General features: G+C 42.4%; 1 long non-coding RNA gene across 3 annotated transcripts; it reads right to left on the bottom strand.

Annotated features, from left to right (window-relative positions):
• Positions 1-2,737: 2,737 nt before the first annotated feature.
• LOC132208835 (uncharacterized) lies at positions 2,738-13,172 on the bottom strand. 3 transcript variants are annotated; one of them, XR_009444960.1, is made up of 4 exons: positions 13,091-13,172; positions 12,912-12,955; positions 11,996-12,137; positions 2,738-8,088 (listed from the first exon to the last, which is right to left on the bottom strand). It is a non-coding gene; the product is annotated as an uncharacterized LOC132208835 (long non-coding RNA). The 3 variants fall into 3 exon arrangements; XR_009444961.1 differs by lacking the exon at positions 12,912-12,955 and having other exon boundaries at positions 13,091-13,151; XR_009444959.1 differs by having other exon boundaries at positions 12,912-13,139.
• Between the last annotated feature and the right edge of the window lie 2,472 nt (positions 13,173-15,644).

Genomic DNA, 15,644 nt, shown 5'->3' with positions numbered 1-15,644 from the left:
GTCATATGTGTATTGTCTCCTCTTTTCTTACACTCGCAAAATCCTGCTGAGAAGAAAATGCCAGTTGCTGAAGGAACATTCGCAACAGTGGGATTCAAACCCACATCAATGAAAAGACTGGAGTCTTAATTCAGCTCCTTAAGACTGTTCAGCCACAGTAACTGACAAGTCGTGGTCATCCTTATTGTCTTCAATGATGATGTCGCTGCACCAAATTTTAGTCATGGAGCAGGAGAGGCCTCGAGACTGCATTACCATTTCTTAAATCTCTAACAACCTCAACCTCAACACCATTTTTGCCTCAAATCCCTGCAGAGTCTCCAATTTCTCTCAGGTTACCTCTCATGCTTTTCTCTTCTCAAGAAAAGAACTTCTTGCTGTTTAACAGAAAGTGTGAAAGAAACATAGGAGGTCTGGCAATGAGACAAGTGAAATCATGTTAGTTTCAAGATATTTGCACTATTTCTTTCTCTCCGCAGGAATGGCTTCACTAACATCCTACATAATTGTTAAAAATTGTAACAACTATGTAGCAATTAAAGCTAAAATTCGATCTTCTCTCTTAATCATTTGCAGCACCCGCAGAGGACTTTAGACCCATTTCTGTCCTTTTCCATACCCATCCTGAATCGAAAAGAGCGAAAATAACAGACCTGCTGAATTTATCCAGCACATTTTCTGGACATTTTGGGTTTCTAAATTAATTCCCTCAATGTGTCAAATGTCTTAAATGCTTGCTCACAAGGTTTTCGTATCTGCTATTTAAATAGTGCACTGTGAACACTTCAATCATCCATTTTATATGAAACAAGCACACAGTAACTGAACCGTCTTCACGCAAAAATACAAAAATGTATTTCCTTTCTCATCTTTTAAGCCCGTTTGGTTTTTTGTACCATTTAATATGAAGTCTTACAACTGCACCAGAAACCTCTGGTTAAAAAGATTCTGAAAATGTAGTCCGTAACATGAGAATTGGCAAAAGTTGTTGACACACAGAAGAAAGAAAATGTTGTGTGAGATTCAGCAAATAAAGGAACATTTCTTAGACTGTAGCTGAAAAAAATTGGTTTATTGAAACAGACTTTTTCACCATTCGAACGAGTGACTGGAGTTATACAGGGCACTTAAAGATGAGGGCAACAACATCACGAAATTAATTTTGAATGTTAAATCCTGGAGCAAGTACTGAAAATGGATTGCAATGTGAATGAGAAGAATACATTGGAACCTTGGGATTTTCTAAAGCAGTTACCTTTTACTTCCTTGGACTGCAGCGGCGTCAGTGAAAAACCCATTTGTCACCTTATAAAGCAGGATTTGAACATTGACTGTGGAAGGCCAAGTTAACTCAGTTGTTGGAACATACGCTGTTTAAGTGCAGAGTTGTGAGTACGAGCCCAACACTGGGCACCACCTGTTTATTTAGTATTTTCCCTTTGCAAATTCCCTTCCTCCAGCTATTCTTGATGACCCTTACATCCCATGAATCAGCTTAGCGAATCTCTTTTGCACCGCATTCAACGCCAGCATATCCTTTCTTAAATACGAGTAGCTAAACCAATATGGCTTCACCAACATCCAATACAGTTGTTACAAGATGTCCCGATCCTCAAAACACTAACACCTCGCAGTTAAGGCCAAAATTCCATTTACTTTCTTCATAACTTCAGCATCAGTTTAGGACTTTAGACCCATCCTTGCCCTTTTCCACACAAATCCTGAATCGAATAGTTATAATAACTGCCTGCAAAATGCTATCCCACTGAAACTTCAACCACTTGCTCAACTTTGTAACCTAAAGTCAAGTCCAGGACCTTCCCCTTCCTTGTTGGGACTTCTACTTAATGGCTGAAAAAATGCTCTCCTGGATGTATTTTAAAAATTCTGATAAATCCTTCACATTATGACGACTCCATTAATGTTGAGGAAGTTGAAAGTCTCTGCTACCATAATCCTGCTACTTCTACACTTTCTCAAAATCTGTCTCCTTATTTATTTAAAGGGGTTTTCAAAAATGTCACCTGTCCTTATTGCTGTATAGATTCCCGAAGCAAAATAACAATATCTCCTCCTCCTTTAACACCTCCACTGCCTTGCATGAAGGCCCTGTATCCTGGAATACTGAGCTGCTAACCATGTCCAAGTGACAGCAATGGCTTTATGACCCCACTAATTTGTATCCTCAAATCATCTGCCTTATTCATCTGACTCCAAGCATTAAATACCATTCACCCTTGGCAAACTCGCTTATATCTTAATTGCCCAATGACAATGCCTTCCAGACTCTCTTGTTTCTTCTCTTTTTGGCCATTATTATTTTGAACATTCTCTGGATTTCAGCCCACTGCTAAACTTTTTACATGACCCCCAACAGTACTGGAAACCCACCCCCACCCCCCACAAGGATGCAGTTCCCATTCCAGTTTAGGTGTAACCACTGTGTGTAATTCTACTCTTCCTGCTGAAGGACGGATGTTGTAAAACTGCAAAAGGTTCAGAAAAGAATTGTAATGGTTATTATTGTAATAGTGTACCATTAATACACTAAGTTGCAAGCATTTTGGGATGACTCGGTTCCCAGTTGCTCATATGAAATGTACTGACTGTCATTGAGTGAAAAATAAAAACCACAGGTTCCTCGCACTTGTTGGAGGTGAGGATAGAGGAGATAGGCTCTCCATCTCCCCTTTCAAAATAAATTAGTCTGCTTTTGAAATAAAGATCGAATGCACAGTAGTTTTAATAAAATTTATATCATTTTTTCTCCCAACTAGGTAACCAGACATGTGGTGTTTTCAAACATCATGAGAAACAAGCCCAGATAACATGACTTGGATACAGATAATACGAGCAACAAAAATTCCTACAGATTCTTGGGAACTCATTGGTGGTTAACCACAGTGGCTCAGCGGTTAGCACTGCTGCCTCACAGTGCCAGAGACCTGGATTTGATTCCACCCTTGGGCAACCGAGCATGTGGTTGTTGGCATATTCTCCCTGTGGCTGCGTGGGTTTCCTCTCGGTGCTCTGGTTTCCTCCCATGTGCTGGTTAGTGGATTCGCCAAGCTAAATTGCCCAGAGTGTTCAGTGATGCATACATTTGGTGGGCTACGGGGAGATGTGTCTGGGTGGGATGCTCTGAGGTTTTGTGTGGAATTCTTGGGCCGAAGGGCCTGTTTCCATACTGTAGGAATACTCCGAATTCTATGAAAACCCATCCTAATGAACTAGGGAATCCCTTTTCACACACTGTGTGGGTGGATTGTCTTTACCCAGTGTGAATGTGTTGATATACAGCAATAAAACGTTATCATTTTCAAAACCTACTCTACAGTTACGTATTTGTTATTGAGATTAATGCGAAAGGATTAATAAATTAAACGCCATTTATTTCAATGCCAGAGGCCTAACAGCTAAGGCAGAGGAACTCAGGGCAAGATTGGAAACATGAAACTGGGTTATCATTGCAATTACAGAGGCAAGGCTCAAAGATGGACAGGGCTGCCAGCTTAATGTTCTAAGATATAGTTCCTATAGAAAGGATAGAAAGTCGAAGGGGGAGGGGGAAGCAAAGCAAGAGAGGAGGGAAAAGTGGCATTTTTGAGCAAGGATAACATTATGGCGTTACTTAGGCAGGATATATCTGAGAATACATCCAGGGAAGTTATTTGGGTGAAACTGAGAAATAAGAAAGGGATGATCACCTTATTGGGATTATACTATAGCCACCCCCAATAGTCAGCAGGAATCTGACAAATAATTTTGAAAGAAGTTATCTGTAAGAATAACAGGGTGGTGATGGAAGGGATTTTAACTTTCCAAACAGACTGGGAATTCCATGGTCTAAAAGGCTTGGATGGAGCGGAGTTTGCTGAGAGTGTACAGGAAAATGTTCTGATTCAGTATGTGATGTACCGACTACAGAAGGTGCAAAACTTGACCTGCTCTTGGCAAATAAAGCAGGACAGGTGACTAGGGTATCAGCAGGGGAGGACTTTGGGGCCAGTGACCATAATTCTATTAGTTTTAAAATAGTGATGGAAAAGAGTAGACCGGATCTGAAAGTTAAAGCTCTATATTGGGGGAAGGCCAATTTTAATGGTATTACACAAGAGCTTTCAAAAGTTGATTGGGGCAGATGTTTGCAGGTAAAAAAGAAAGGTTAGAAAGTGGGAAGCCTTCAAAAAAAAGAGATAACGAGAGTTCAGGGACAGTATACTCCTGTTCGGGTGAAGGACAATGCTGGTAGGTATAGGGAATTCTGGATGACTAGAGAAATCAAGGTTTTGGTCAAGAAAAAGGAGGAAGGACAAGTCAGGTATAGACAGCAGAGATTGAGTGAATGCTTACAAGAGTATAATGACAATAGTATACTTAAGAGGGAAATTAGTAGGGCAAAAAGGGAACATGAGGTAACTTAGGCAAATAGTATTAAGGAAAATCCAGTGGGATTCTACAAATAGATTAAGAACAAAAAGGATAACTATGGGGAGATAGGGCCCCTTAAAAAGCAGCAATGCCTCCTATGTGTGGAATTGCAAGAAATGGGGAATATAATAAAACAAGTATTATGCATCAGTATTTACTACAGAAAAGGATATGGAAGATATAGACTGTGGGGAAATAAATAGCAACATCGTGAAAATTATCCATATTACAGAGGTAGTGATGCTTTAAACGCATAAAAGCGGATAAATTCCTGGGACCTGATCAGGCGTATCCGAGAACTCGGAGGGAAGCTAGGCAAGTGATTGCTGGGCCCCTTGCTGAGATATTTGTGTCATCGATATCCACAGGTGAGGGACCAGAAGTTGGCTAATGTGGTGCCACTATTTAAGAAAGGTGGTAAGGAAAAGCCAGGGAACTATAGGCCAGTGAGCCTGATATTAGTGGTGGGAAAGTCGTTCTAGGAATCCTGAGGGATAGTACTTGAAATATTTGGAAAGGGAGGGACTGATTAGGGATAATCAACATGGCTGTGTGTGTAGGAAATCATGTCTCACTGACTTGATTTTTTTTTGATGGAGGAACAAAGAGGATTGAATAGTGCAAAGAGGTGGATGTATTCTATATGGATGTCACTAAGGCGTTTGACAAGGTTCCTCATGGTAGACTGATGAGCAAGGTCAGATCACATGGAATACAGAGAGAACCAGTCATTTGGAAACAGATCTGACTTGAAGGTAGAAGACGGAGTGCTGGTGGAGGGTTGCTTTGTAGACTGGAGGCCTGTGACCAGTGGTGTGCTGCAAGGATCAGAGCTGGGTCCACTCCATTTTGTCATTTATAAAGATGATTTGGATGTGAATGTACGAGTTATAGCTACTAAGTACCAATCCTTGCAGCATACTGCAGGTCAAACGCCTTTCCAAATGGCCAGCTCTCCCTGGATTCCATGTGATCTAACCTTGTTAATCAGTCGACCATGCGGAATATCGAAAACATCCACCGCTCTGCCATCAATCTTGTTTCTAACTTCTTCAAAAAAACTCAATCAAGTTAGTAAGACATAATTTCCTATGGACAAAGCCATGTCGACTATTCCCCATTCAGTCCACGCTTTCCAAATATATGTAAATCCTATCCCTCAGAATTCCCTCCAACAACTTACCCACAGCTGACGTCAGGCTCACCAAAAGTTTATTGTTCCCTGGTTTTCTGTTACCACCTTTCTTAAACAATGGCACCAGATTAGCCAACCTCCAGTGTAACAGCTCACCTATGACTGTCAATGGTGCAAATATCTGAGCAAGGGGCCCAATTGCAAGCCTAGCTTCCCGCAAAGTTCGAGAATACACCTGAAGAGGTCCTGGGGATTTATCCACCTTTATGGTCTGTAAGGCATCCAGCACCACCTCCTCCACAACATGGAACTTTTCAAGATACACATTCATTTCTCTAAGTTCTTTAGCTTTTGTATCCTTGATCACAGTAAATACTGATGTAAAATACTTTTTTGTATCTCACCCAACTCGTGCATTCCCACACATAGGCGGTCTTACTGTGCTTTTAAGGAGCATAGTAGTGTCAAAATTGGCCTTAGTCTCATTTAAAACTTTGACTCTTAGACCAAAGTCTATCCTTTTCCATAATTATTTTAAAACTAATAGAGATACAATCATAGGCCCCAAAATATTCTCGCCCCTGCTGACCCCTCAGTCACCTGCCCTACCTTATTTCCCAAGAGAAGATCAAGTTTTGAGCAGGGACTAATGACACCAGTACAAACAGCCCAAAGATCAAAGTTCATTCCTTGATTTAAGGGCAAAATCCTTCAAATGTGGTTGTGGTGAACTTGCTGGTGTGTTAACAGTTGGGATGATTGAGTGAATCCCTTTCCACACATAGAACAAGTGAATGGTCTGTCCCCAGAGTGAACTCGCTGGTGTCTCAGCAGGTTGGTTGAGTGAGCGAGCAAATCCCTTCCCATACTCGGAACATGTGAACAGTCTCTCCCCACTGTGAACTCGGTGTTTCAGCAGGTTGCTTGACTGAGTGAATCCCAGCCCACAATCAGAGCAAATGAACGGTTTCTCCCCAGTGTGACTGCGTTGGTGCATTTCCAGCTGGGATGGGTAAATAAATCCCTTCCCACAATCCCCACATTTCCACAGTCTCTCCCAAGTGTGACTGCGCTGGTGTTTGGGCATTTCAGATGAATCTTCAAAGACTCTTCGACACACAGACAATACGCATTTCTCCCTGGTGTGAACAGTGCTTCTTCCTTTAATGTTCAAAATCCTGAGATAATTAGGTTATGACAAACAGATTGAGTGTCAGATCTGGATGTGGTTTTGTTTGATTTCTCTGAATGCAATCAAAATTTCAAACTGAAGAAAAAAAAGAAACGTAGAGAGAGAGAGAGAGAGAGAGAGAGAGAGAGAGAGAGAGAAACCAGAAGAACACACACAAAGATTGTGAAACTCAGAAATTAATCTGGTCAATTGTGGATGCAACACTGAGGGGCACTGCTGGATTATCAGTAAAACTGAACTGGTTCATTTAATGTCCTTCAGGGAAAGGAAACAGTCAGCGTTTGCCCAAAACTACAAAAAGAGATAGAGTTTGGACAGACATGAAGGGCAGGCATTTTATACATCTGAAAATGAATCCAATTCCTGTTTTCTCCCCATACCCTCTGATGCTTCTGAAGGACTAAGAATACACAGCAAAATACCCGAAATCTGGAATAAAAACAGAAAAAGATGGAGATACACAGTAGATCTGGCAGCATCTGAAATGTTAATAGATGCAGGAACCATTGCAATCTTGAAGAAGTGTTGAGATGATCATCCACTGCACCATAATATAGGTTACACACCGAGTGCCAGAAAACGGGCCTAGCTTAAATAGGTGCTTGATGGCCAGCACCGATACAATGGGGACAGTGTGTTCAACAATTGTACCCGACTGTCTGACCCCATTTAGTTCCGTGTTTCTCTCCTATTCTCTTTTAGGAAACAGGCAGCAGCAAGTAGTGAAGAATGCAAATGATATTTCGGCCTTCATTGTGACAGGATTCGAGTACAGGAGGAGGGATGTCTTTCTATAAGGGCCTTGGTGAGACCACACCTGCAGTAGTGTGCACCTTTGTTCTCCTTTCCAAAGGAAGGATGGTCTGGCTACTGAATGATCGCAAAGAAGGTTCACCAGACCAATTCCTGGGATCACAGGACTGATGTATGAAAAGAGATTTGATCTTGATTAATCCTTCTTTCTTTTAATCTTTCAGCCACCGACAACATCATGAACTAATTTCACGTCCCATTTGCTGATTTGAGTCTTTTACTGCTAAAGGTATACTTTGGTTCCCATTCCCCTGTCATACGAGTTTAAATCCTCACCAGTGGAACTAGCAAAAGCATCAACAAGAATATCTGTCCCAGCTCTGCCCAGGACAATTGTTCAAGCTTGTGCATGTCCCACCTTCCCCAGAAACAAACAAACAGTCTCAATGCCTCAGGAATCCAAATCTTTTTAAGTTATAGCTCCAGCCATGCACTCATCTCATCTGTCCTCTTATGCTTTTACTAGCATGTGCATTGTAGCAGCTCACACTGTTACGGGATTAGATCACGAAAGGTCCTGTGGGGATATAAAAGAGTCCTGTTGAGGAGGAACATTAGGGAATTTACTTGGGTTTCTGTTAACAGGCAGTTCAAAACACATAAGCATTTTAACAAGAGGCAGTGTTTAAAGGCCCGGTTCAGCCACAATCACAAGTTTGTTACTTAATGAAAAGTAGAAGCAAAAGTCTGATCCTACAGCATTCTGAACTGTTTAGGTAATTGTAACCAGAAATGCAAACAACCAATTAACGTGAAACGGTTAGCTAAATTCCTTGAGCAAATGTTTGTCAGCAATAAAAGCAGCTCACTGCATCATTATGGAAGGCAAAGCAATAAACGGTGTAAACACAACCTCTAAAAGACCAACAACATAGGAAGGGGCAAAGGAAGATTATAAAGAGAGAAGTCAGGGCTGCAGAGAGATAAAACAATTGAAATGTAGATACGGATAATTTGAACAAATTCTTACATCCAAAGATCAACGGAAGAGTGACAAAGATAGATTACAAAATCCAAAGTGAAGATATGGTTAGTGCCTTAGTTATTTGTGAAATCTAAACAAGTTCTGTTTAACAGCTTGGTAAAGTTCTAAAGTGACTGAATTTCACCCTCGGTGGAGTTTGAATAGATGCTCTTTATTAAAACAAGAAAGTAATAATGGAAAGCGCTTAGAGTAGAAAATGAAACTTCACTTTAAAAATCATTTGCAGCATACAAATTGTTGGGGTTGTAAACTGCAGCAGCAAGTCAGAAACACTGTTTGATCTTTTAAGCTGAAGTGACAGAGGGATTTTTCCACAATTTGTCAACTGTATTACAAAATTGTAGTTACTTTATATCAGAGTTGAGTTTAAAAGACTTTATCACAATTCCTAACAATCCACACTACAGTTAGTAGAGAATTTGGAAAAGTTCTTAGTGATAAGCTACTATTTTGGTTTTTGGCAAAAAAATGTGGTGCAGCTGGCAAATGTCTGAGGAGGAATATAACTGCCAAAGCATTGTAAGGTCCCAAAGACAGACGAAGTAGTTTTCGAGCTAACCTCAGGAGATTATAGAAGGGTTTAGGACTGAACATAGTGTTGTCCACGATTGTTTGAACATAGGACATAGAACATTACAGCACAGTACAGGCCCTTCGGCCCTTGATGTTTTGCCGACCTGTCATACCGATCTCAAGCCCGTCTAACCTACACTATTCCATGTACGTCCATATGCTTATCCAATGACACCCTAAATGTACCTAAAGTTGGCAAATCTACTAGCGTTGCAGGCAAAGCGTTCCATTCCCTTACTACTCTCTGAGTAAAGAAACTACCTCTGGCATCTGTCCTATATCTTTCACCCCTCAATTTAAAGCTATGCCCCCTCGTACTCGCCGTCACCATCCTAGGAAAGTGGTTTGCTTACTGGATTGGGTATATTGATTTGGGGTGTGTGGCTAACAATGACAACAATATTGCATGTAAATAACATCTAGCGAATGGAATAAAAATATCACAATCAGCCAGGGAAAGTCTGAATGTCATTGTCCACTCTTCCAATCTGAGCTGTATTTAAGAGGGGAATTAGGCCTCATGTGAAAGCCAGGTTTGGAGTGGACTCTGGCCTCTCCCACACATGTGGTAACAGAGCTCTGAATAAAGGTCACTCGTACAACTGAACACAACACAAACTTCTCCCGACAACAATGTGGCACTGGGTGTAAGCTTGACAATACTATATTTGAGATCTCGTATTTTAGTGTATCTCTTAACTTCCTATCTTCAGCTTTCAGGTCCTCCTCCCTTGGTTTTCCTATGTCACTGGTACAATCGGATGTTCATCCTCCCACTCCAGAATGTCCTGAAGCTGCTCCATGTCATTGCTAATCCTGGCACCAGGGAGGCAACATACCATCCTGGATTCATGTCTCTCTCTATCCCTTACTATTGAATCCCCTGTCTCTACAGTCATATTTATCGTTTCCCTCCCCTTCTATGCAGCGGAGTTACTCCGAGTGCCATGAACCTGACTGATGCTGCTTCCCGAGTGGCCACCCCAACATCCCCCACCTCTCTCCCCCACCCCCAACCCCCCAACCGAACAGTACCCAAAACAGTATATCTATTTGAGGGAGATGACTCTAGCACTTCCTTTCTGAGCCTTTTACTTGTCTGATAGTCACCCATTCTCTTGCTGTCTGTGTAATCTTCACCTGCTGCGTGACCAGTCTGTTGAGAATGCGACCACAACCTTCTCAGTTACCATGGATGCTCCATACTGACTGCACCCACAGCTCAAGCTCTGAAAAGCAGTTAACCAGTAGCTGCAGATGGACACACTTCCTGCACAAATAGCCAATAGGGACACTGGTAATGTCCCAGAGTTTAATGCGGAAAACTGTGAGGTGATTCACATTGGAAGGAGTAACAGGAATACAGAGTACTGGGCTAATGGTAAGATTCTTGATAGTGTGGATGAGCAAAGAGATCTCGGTGTCCATGTACATAGATCCCTGAAAGTGTCCACAAGTTGATAGGGTTGTTAAGAAGGTGTACAATGTGTTCGTTTTTATTGATAGAGGGATTGCGTTTCAGAACCATGAGGTCATATTGCAGCGGTACGAAACTCTGGTGCGGCCGCACTCGGAGTTCTGGTCACCGCATTGCACGAAGGATGTGCAAGCATTGGAAAGGGTGCACAGGAGATTTACCAGAATGTTGCCTGGTATCGAGGGAAGGTCTTATGAGGAAAGGTTGAGGGACTTTAGGCTGTTTTCGTCAGAGAGAAGAAGGTTCAGAGGTGACCTAATAGAGACATACAAGATGATATGAGGATTAGATAGGGTGGGCACTGAGATCCTTTTTCCTCAGATGGAGCTGGCTAGCACGAGGGGATATAGCTTTAGATTGACGGGTCATAGATATCGGACAGATGTCAGAGGTAGGTTCTTTACTCAGGGTAATAAGGGCGTGCAATGCCCTGCCTGCAACAGTAGTAGACTCGCCAAGTTTAAGGGCATTTAAGTGGTCTTTGGATAAACATATGGATGATAATGGAATAGTGTGGGTTAAATGGGCTTCAGTGTGGTTTCACAGGTCGACACAACATCAAGAGCCTATGTTCTATTGTGCAAGAGGAGCACACCACAGATGTGATGTCTTCTGTTATGACTTCTCTCCAGATTAAGCCAGTTTCTGCCTTAAAAAGAATTTAATTAAGCTAGGTCCTCCCCCTTCATTTCAAACATTACAATTATAAACCTAAAGCCCCTAACTTTATTTAAGCTAATATATACTTTAAAAACTGTAAGAAAATTCTTTACGATATCAAATATCAATTGGCTGTTTCCATTAGGACTGAGAGACTTTCTGAACTGCCCAAACTGAGACTGAGCATCACACTCAATCTTTCAGTTTCACTTTCTGTTTCACCCAACTCCAAAGCACTCTCATTTAGCCAAGCAGCACTCACAGTGCAGCCTTTTCATTTTCATTGTCTGCTCACACCCACTCTGATCTCAGCCTCCCATACTGTTTCAATGCAGCTCAATGGAAGCTCAGGGAACAGCATCTTCACGTTAAATGCAATAATTTATAAACCTCAGGAATCAACACAGACTTCAGCAGTTTCAGGATCAATGGAGTTGTCAGGAAATGGAAGATTCCACCTGGAGGGGTGCTGGAATTTGTGCCCATCAGGAATTTTAAAAGGAAGTTTGCAGGTATTCAAGAATGAAAAATGTATAGACTAAAATCATGAAGTGGGCGAATGGGACTAAATATGACAGTTCTTTCAAAGAGACGAGGTGTTGTTTGGACAAATCTACCCCTCTCAGGCCAATATCTCCTTTCTCAGCTGCAGGGTATAGAACTGAACACTTATCCCAGAGGTGATCAAACCAAAAATTTGAATATCCTGCTTTCAAGTTACAAACTTACCAGGAGTATTCTCCCACGCATAGAATGGTTAAACCTCTTTCCTTTCACTGTTAAGTGTCAATGATACTCAGATCCTGATCACTCCGCTTAATGGAGAACTTGCATTGGGATCCTGGTCTGCAAATTATTCTCAATAAATATCCTGTAAAGCAAATCCACAAGAGACAAATAACGGTCAGGCCTGGACAGAAATCCAGAAAACACAAGATTGTCTGGAAAAGGCAAACATTTCTCTTGGTTTCTGTTAGTTATGTATAAATCCTCCTCTTAAAAGCACCCTGCTCCCCCACACAGAAAGATGCAGAGGTAAAATACACCCATTATTAGAGACTGAGGAAGTCAGACATTAATAAATTTGACCAGGGAGCACAAGGGGACTCAGAGCACTTTCAGTGATTTGATCCCAATCATATGAATACTGGGCAAACGGATATGCTTTAATAGATCATAATATTTAAAGCAGGACTTCCTACAGTGAGAGTGCAACAGGTAACATGAAGTTCTAAGCAAGGATTAGCGGATCCGAAACGTTATTTTTTTTCCTTTCACAGATGCTACCAAACCTACTGAGCTTTTCCAGCAACTTTGTTTTTGAACATGCAGTTCTGAACACGTTTTCGACATTTCTCCTCCATTAAATATCTAACGTATAACTTGCAGCAATTTATACTGCCTGAAGCCAGTACTCCGCCAGCGTCAAAGGTCCTTCCCAGGAAATACACGCCGGGTCTCAGTCTGGGAAAGAAGTCCAGAAAAACAAAAACAAAAACAAAAACAAACATTTCTCTTGTCCTAATCTCCCCTCCCAAGCAAGAAAGGCTGCGCTTGCGTTCCACTACAGGTTGCCACCTATAAATATGGCGATCCGGCATGAGTCCCGAAGATCACTGCCCCTAATAAAGATGGTGGCAATTACCTCTGCCTATCGCAGCCTCAGGTCCGTAGCAGTTTTTCCGTTTGCTGCAAAACACGGGACCGGCATGTTAAAATTTGTTTTCTGACATGCATCAACGGCTAATAAAGCCTCTCAGTCAATACCGAAAGTATTTCCCTCCCGTTTTTTTGCAGCTTTCCTTTTTATCCCGTGTACTGTACCTTCGGCAAGCAGCTAACCCTCATTCGCAGAGATATTGCGCCCGCGGACAGAGGCGATCACATGATTTTCACACAGACAAACATCTCACTCGCTCTGATTGGCTGGAGGGTAGGCCGCTTCCATTGGCCCCGCCCCGTGCTCCGATTGAACCAAAGCTGACATCGCTCACAGGGAGATAGCAATAGCTGCAGGTGTTGGAGTCACAGATGACACAGTGTGGAGCTGGAGGAACACAGCGAGCCAGGCACCATCAGAGGAGCAGGAAAGTTGATGGTTCAGGACCCTTCTTCAGAAATGGGGGAGGGGACGGGAACTGAAACATAAACAGAGTGGGGGCTGGGGAAGGTAGGTGGGAAGGTGATAGGTGAGTGCAGGTAGTCAGTGGTGAAGATTTTTCCTGCTGTTCATCAGCTCTGTGAGTGATGGTGAGGGTTCATCCCGAGATGGGGAAAAAAAGGGCCATTCCTGATTCTCCTAATGTACGGCAAAACAGCTTGTATTTTATGGAAACTTTTACTCTGTCATTTTCCTCGATGTTTTGGCTGTTTCAGAGACTTGGATAGAGCAGGGTCAGGAATGGATGTTGCAAGTTCCAGGGTTTAGATCTTTCATTAAGGTCAGGGAAGATGGTAAAAGAGGGTGAGGTGTGGCTTTGTTAGCCAAGGACAGTACAACGGTGGCTGAAAGAACTTTTGATGAGGTGGTATGGGCTGAGAGCAGAAACAGGAGAGGAGAGGTCGCACTGCTGGGAGTTTTTTATAGGCCCCTGCAAAGTTCCAGGGATGTGGAAGAGTGGATTGGCAAAATGATTCTGGGCAGGAGTGAAAAGAACAGGGTGGTCATTATGGCAGCTATTAACTTCCCTAACATTGAATGGAAATGCTATAACTCTAGTATGTCGGATGCATCAGTTTTTGTCCAATGTGTGCAGGAGGGTTTCCTGACTCGGTATGTCGAAGGGCCGACGAGAGGGGAGGCCACACTGGATCTGGTACTTGGTAATGAACCAGGCCAGGTGTTTGATTTAGTGGTAGGTGAGCACTTTGGACAGAGTGACCATAATTTGGTTATGTTTACTGTAGCAATGGAAAGGGTTAGGAATATGCCACAGGGCAAGAGTTATAGATGGGGGAAGGGCAATTATAATGTGATTAGGCAAGACTTAGGAGGCATAGAATGGGTTAGCAAAATGCAAGGGATGGGGACAATCGAAATGTGGAGCTGGTTTATGGAACAGATATTGCTGTCCTTAATAAGTATGTCCCTGTCAGGCAGGGAGGGAGCGATAAGGGAACTGTGGTTTACAAAAGAAATTGTATCTCTTGTTAAGCAGAAGAGGGAGGCATATGTGACGATGAGACAAGATGATTCAGATGAGGCGATGGAGAGTTACAGATGAGCTAGTAAGGATTTAAAGAGAGAGTTAAGAAGAGCAAGGAAGGGACATGAGCAGACATTGGCAGGTAGAATAAAGGAGAACCCTAAAGCGTTCTATAGGTATGTGAAGAATAAGACGATGTCTCGGGTAGGAATAGGGCCAGTCAAAGACAGAAGTGGGAAGTTGTGTGTGGACCCTGTGGAGATTGGAGAGGTGCTAAATGCTTATTTCTCATCTGTTTTCACTGAGGAACAGGAGAATATTGTAGAGGAGGTGACTGAGTTACGGGCTACTAGAATTGAAAGGATTAAGGTTAGTAAGGAGGAGGTGTGATCAATTCTAGAAGGTGTGAAGTTCGTAAATCCCCTGGGCCAGATGGGATTTTTCCGAGGATTGTCTGGGAAGCCAGATAGGAGGTGGCAGAGTCTTTGGCCTTGATCTTTGAGTCCTCATTATCTACAGGTTCAGTACCAGAGGTCTGGAGGATTGCAAATGTTGTGCCCTTGTTCAAGAAGGGCAGTGGGGCTGACCCAGGTAATTATAGACTTGTGAGCCTTACATCTGTTGTAGGAAACATTTTGGGAAGGATTATAAGAGATAGGATTTATTATCATCTAGCAAGCAACAATTTGATTGGAGATAGTCAGCATGGATTCGTCAAGGGCAGGTTGTGACTCCCAAAACTCATTGAGTTTTTTGAGAAGGTGACCAAGCATGTGGCTGAGGGAAGGGCAGTTGACGTGGTGTACATGGACTTCAGTAAAGCCTTTGATAAGGTTCCACATGGTAGGCTATTGAAGAGAATACAGAGACACGGGATTGAGGGAGAATTAGCAGTTTGGATTAGAAACTGGCGTTCCGTAAGAAGGCAACGAGTGGTGGTTGATGGAAAATATTCAGCCTGGAGTCCAGTTACTAGTGGTGTGCCTCAAGGATTTGTTTTGGGACCACTGCTGTTTGTCATTTTTATAGATGACTTGGACGCAGGCATAGGTGGATGGGTTAGTAAATTTGCAGATGACACTAAAGTCAGTGGAGTGGTGGACAGTGTGGAAGAATGTTGCAGGTTGCAGGGAGACTTGGATAAACTGCAGAATTGGGCTGGAAGGTGGCAAATGGAGTTTAATATGGATTAAATGTGAGGTGATTCACTTTGGCAAGAATAATAGGAAGGC

The sequence above is a fragment of the Stegostoma tigrinum genome, unplaced genomic scaffold (genome assembly GCF_030684315.1).
Source record: "Stegostoma tigrinum isolate sSteTig4 unplaced genomic scaffold, sSteTig4.hap1 scaffold_54, whole genome shotgun sequence".
Lineage (NCBI taxonomy): Eukaryota > Metazoa > Chordata > Chondrichthyes > Orectolobiformes > Stegostomatidae > Stegostoma > Stegostoma tigrinum.
Note: the sequence above shows the minus strand (reverse complement) of the source record. Positions and strands in the feature narration are given on the sequence as shown.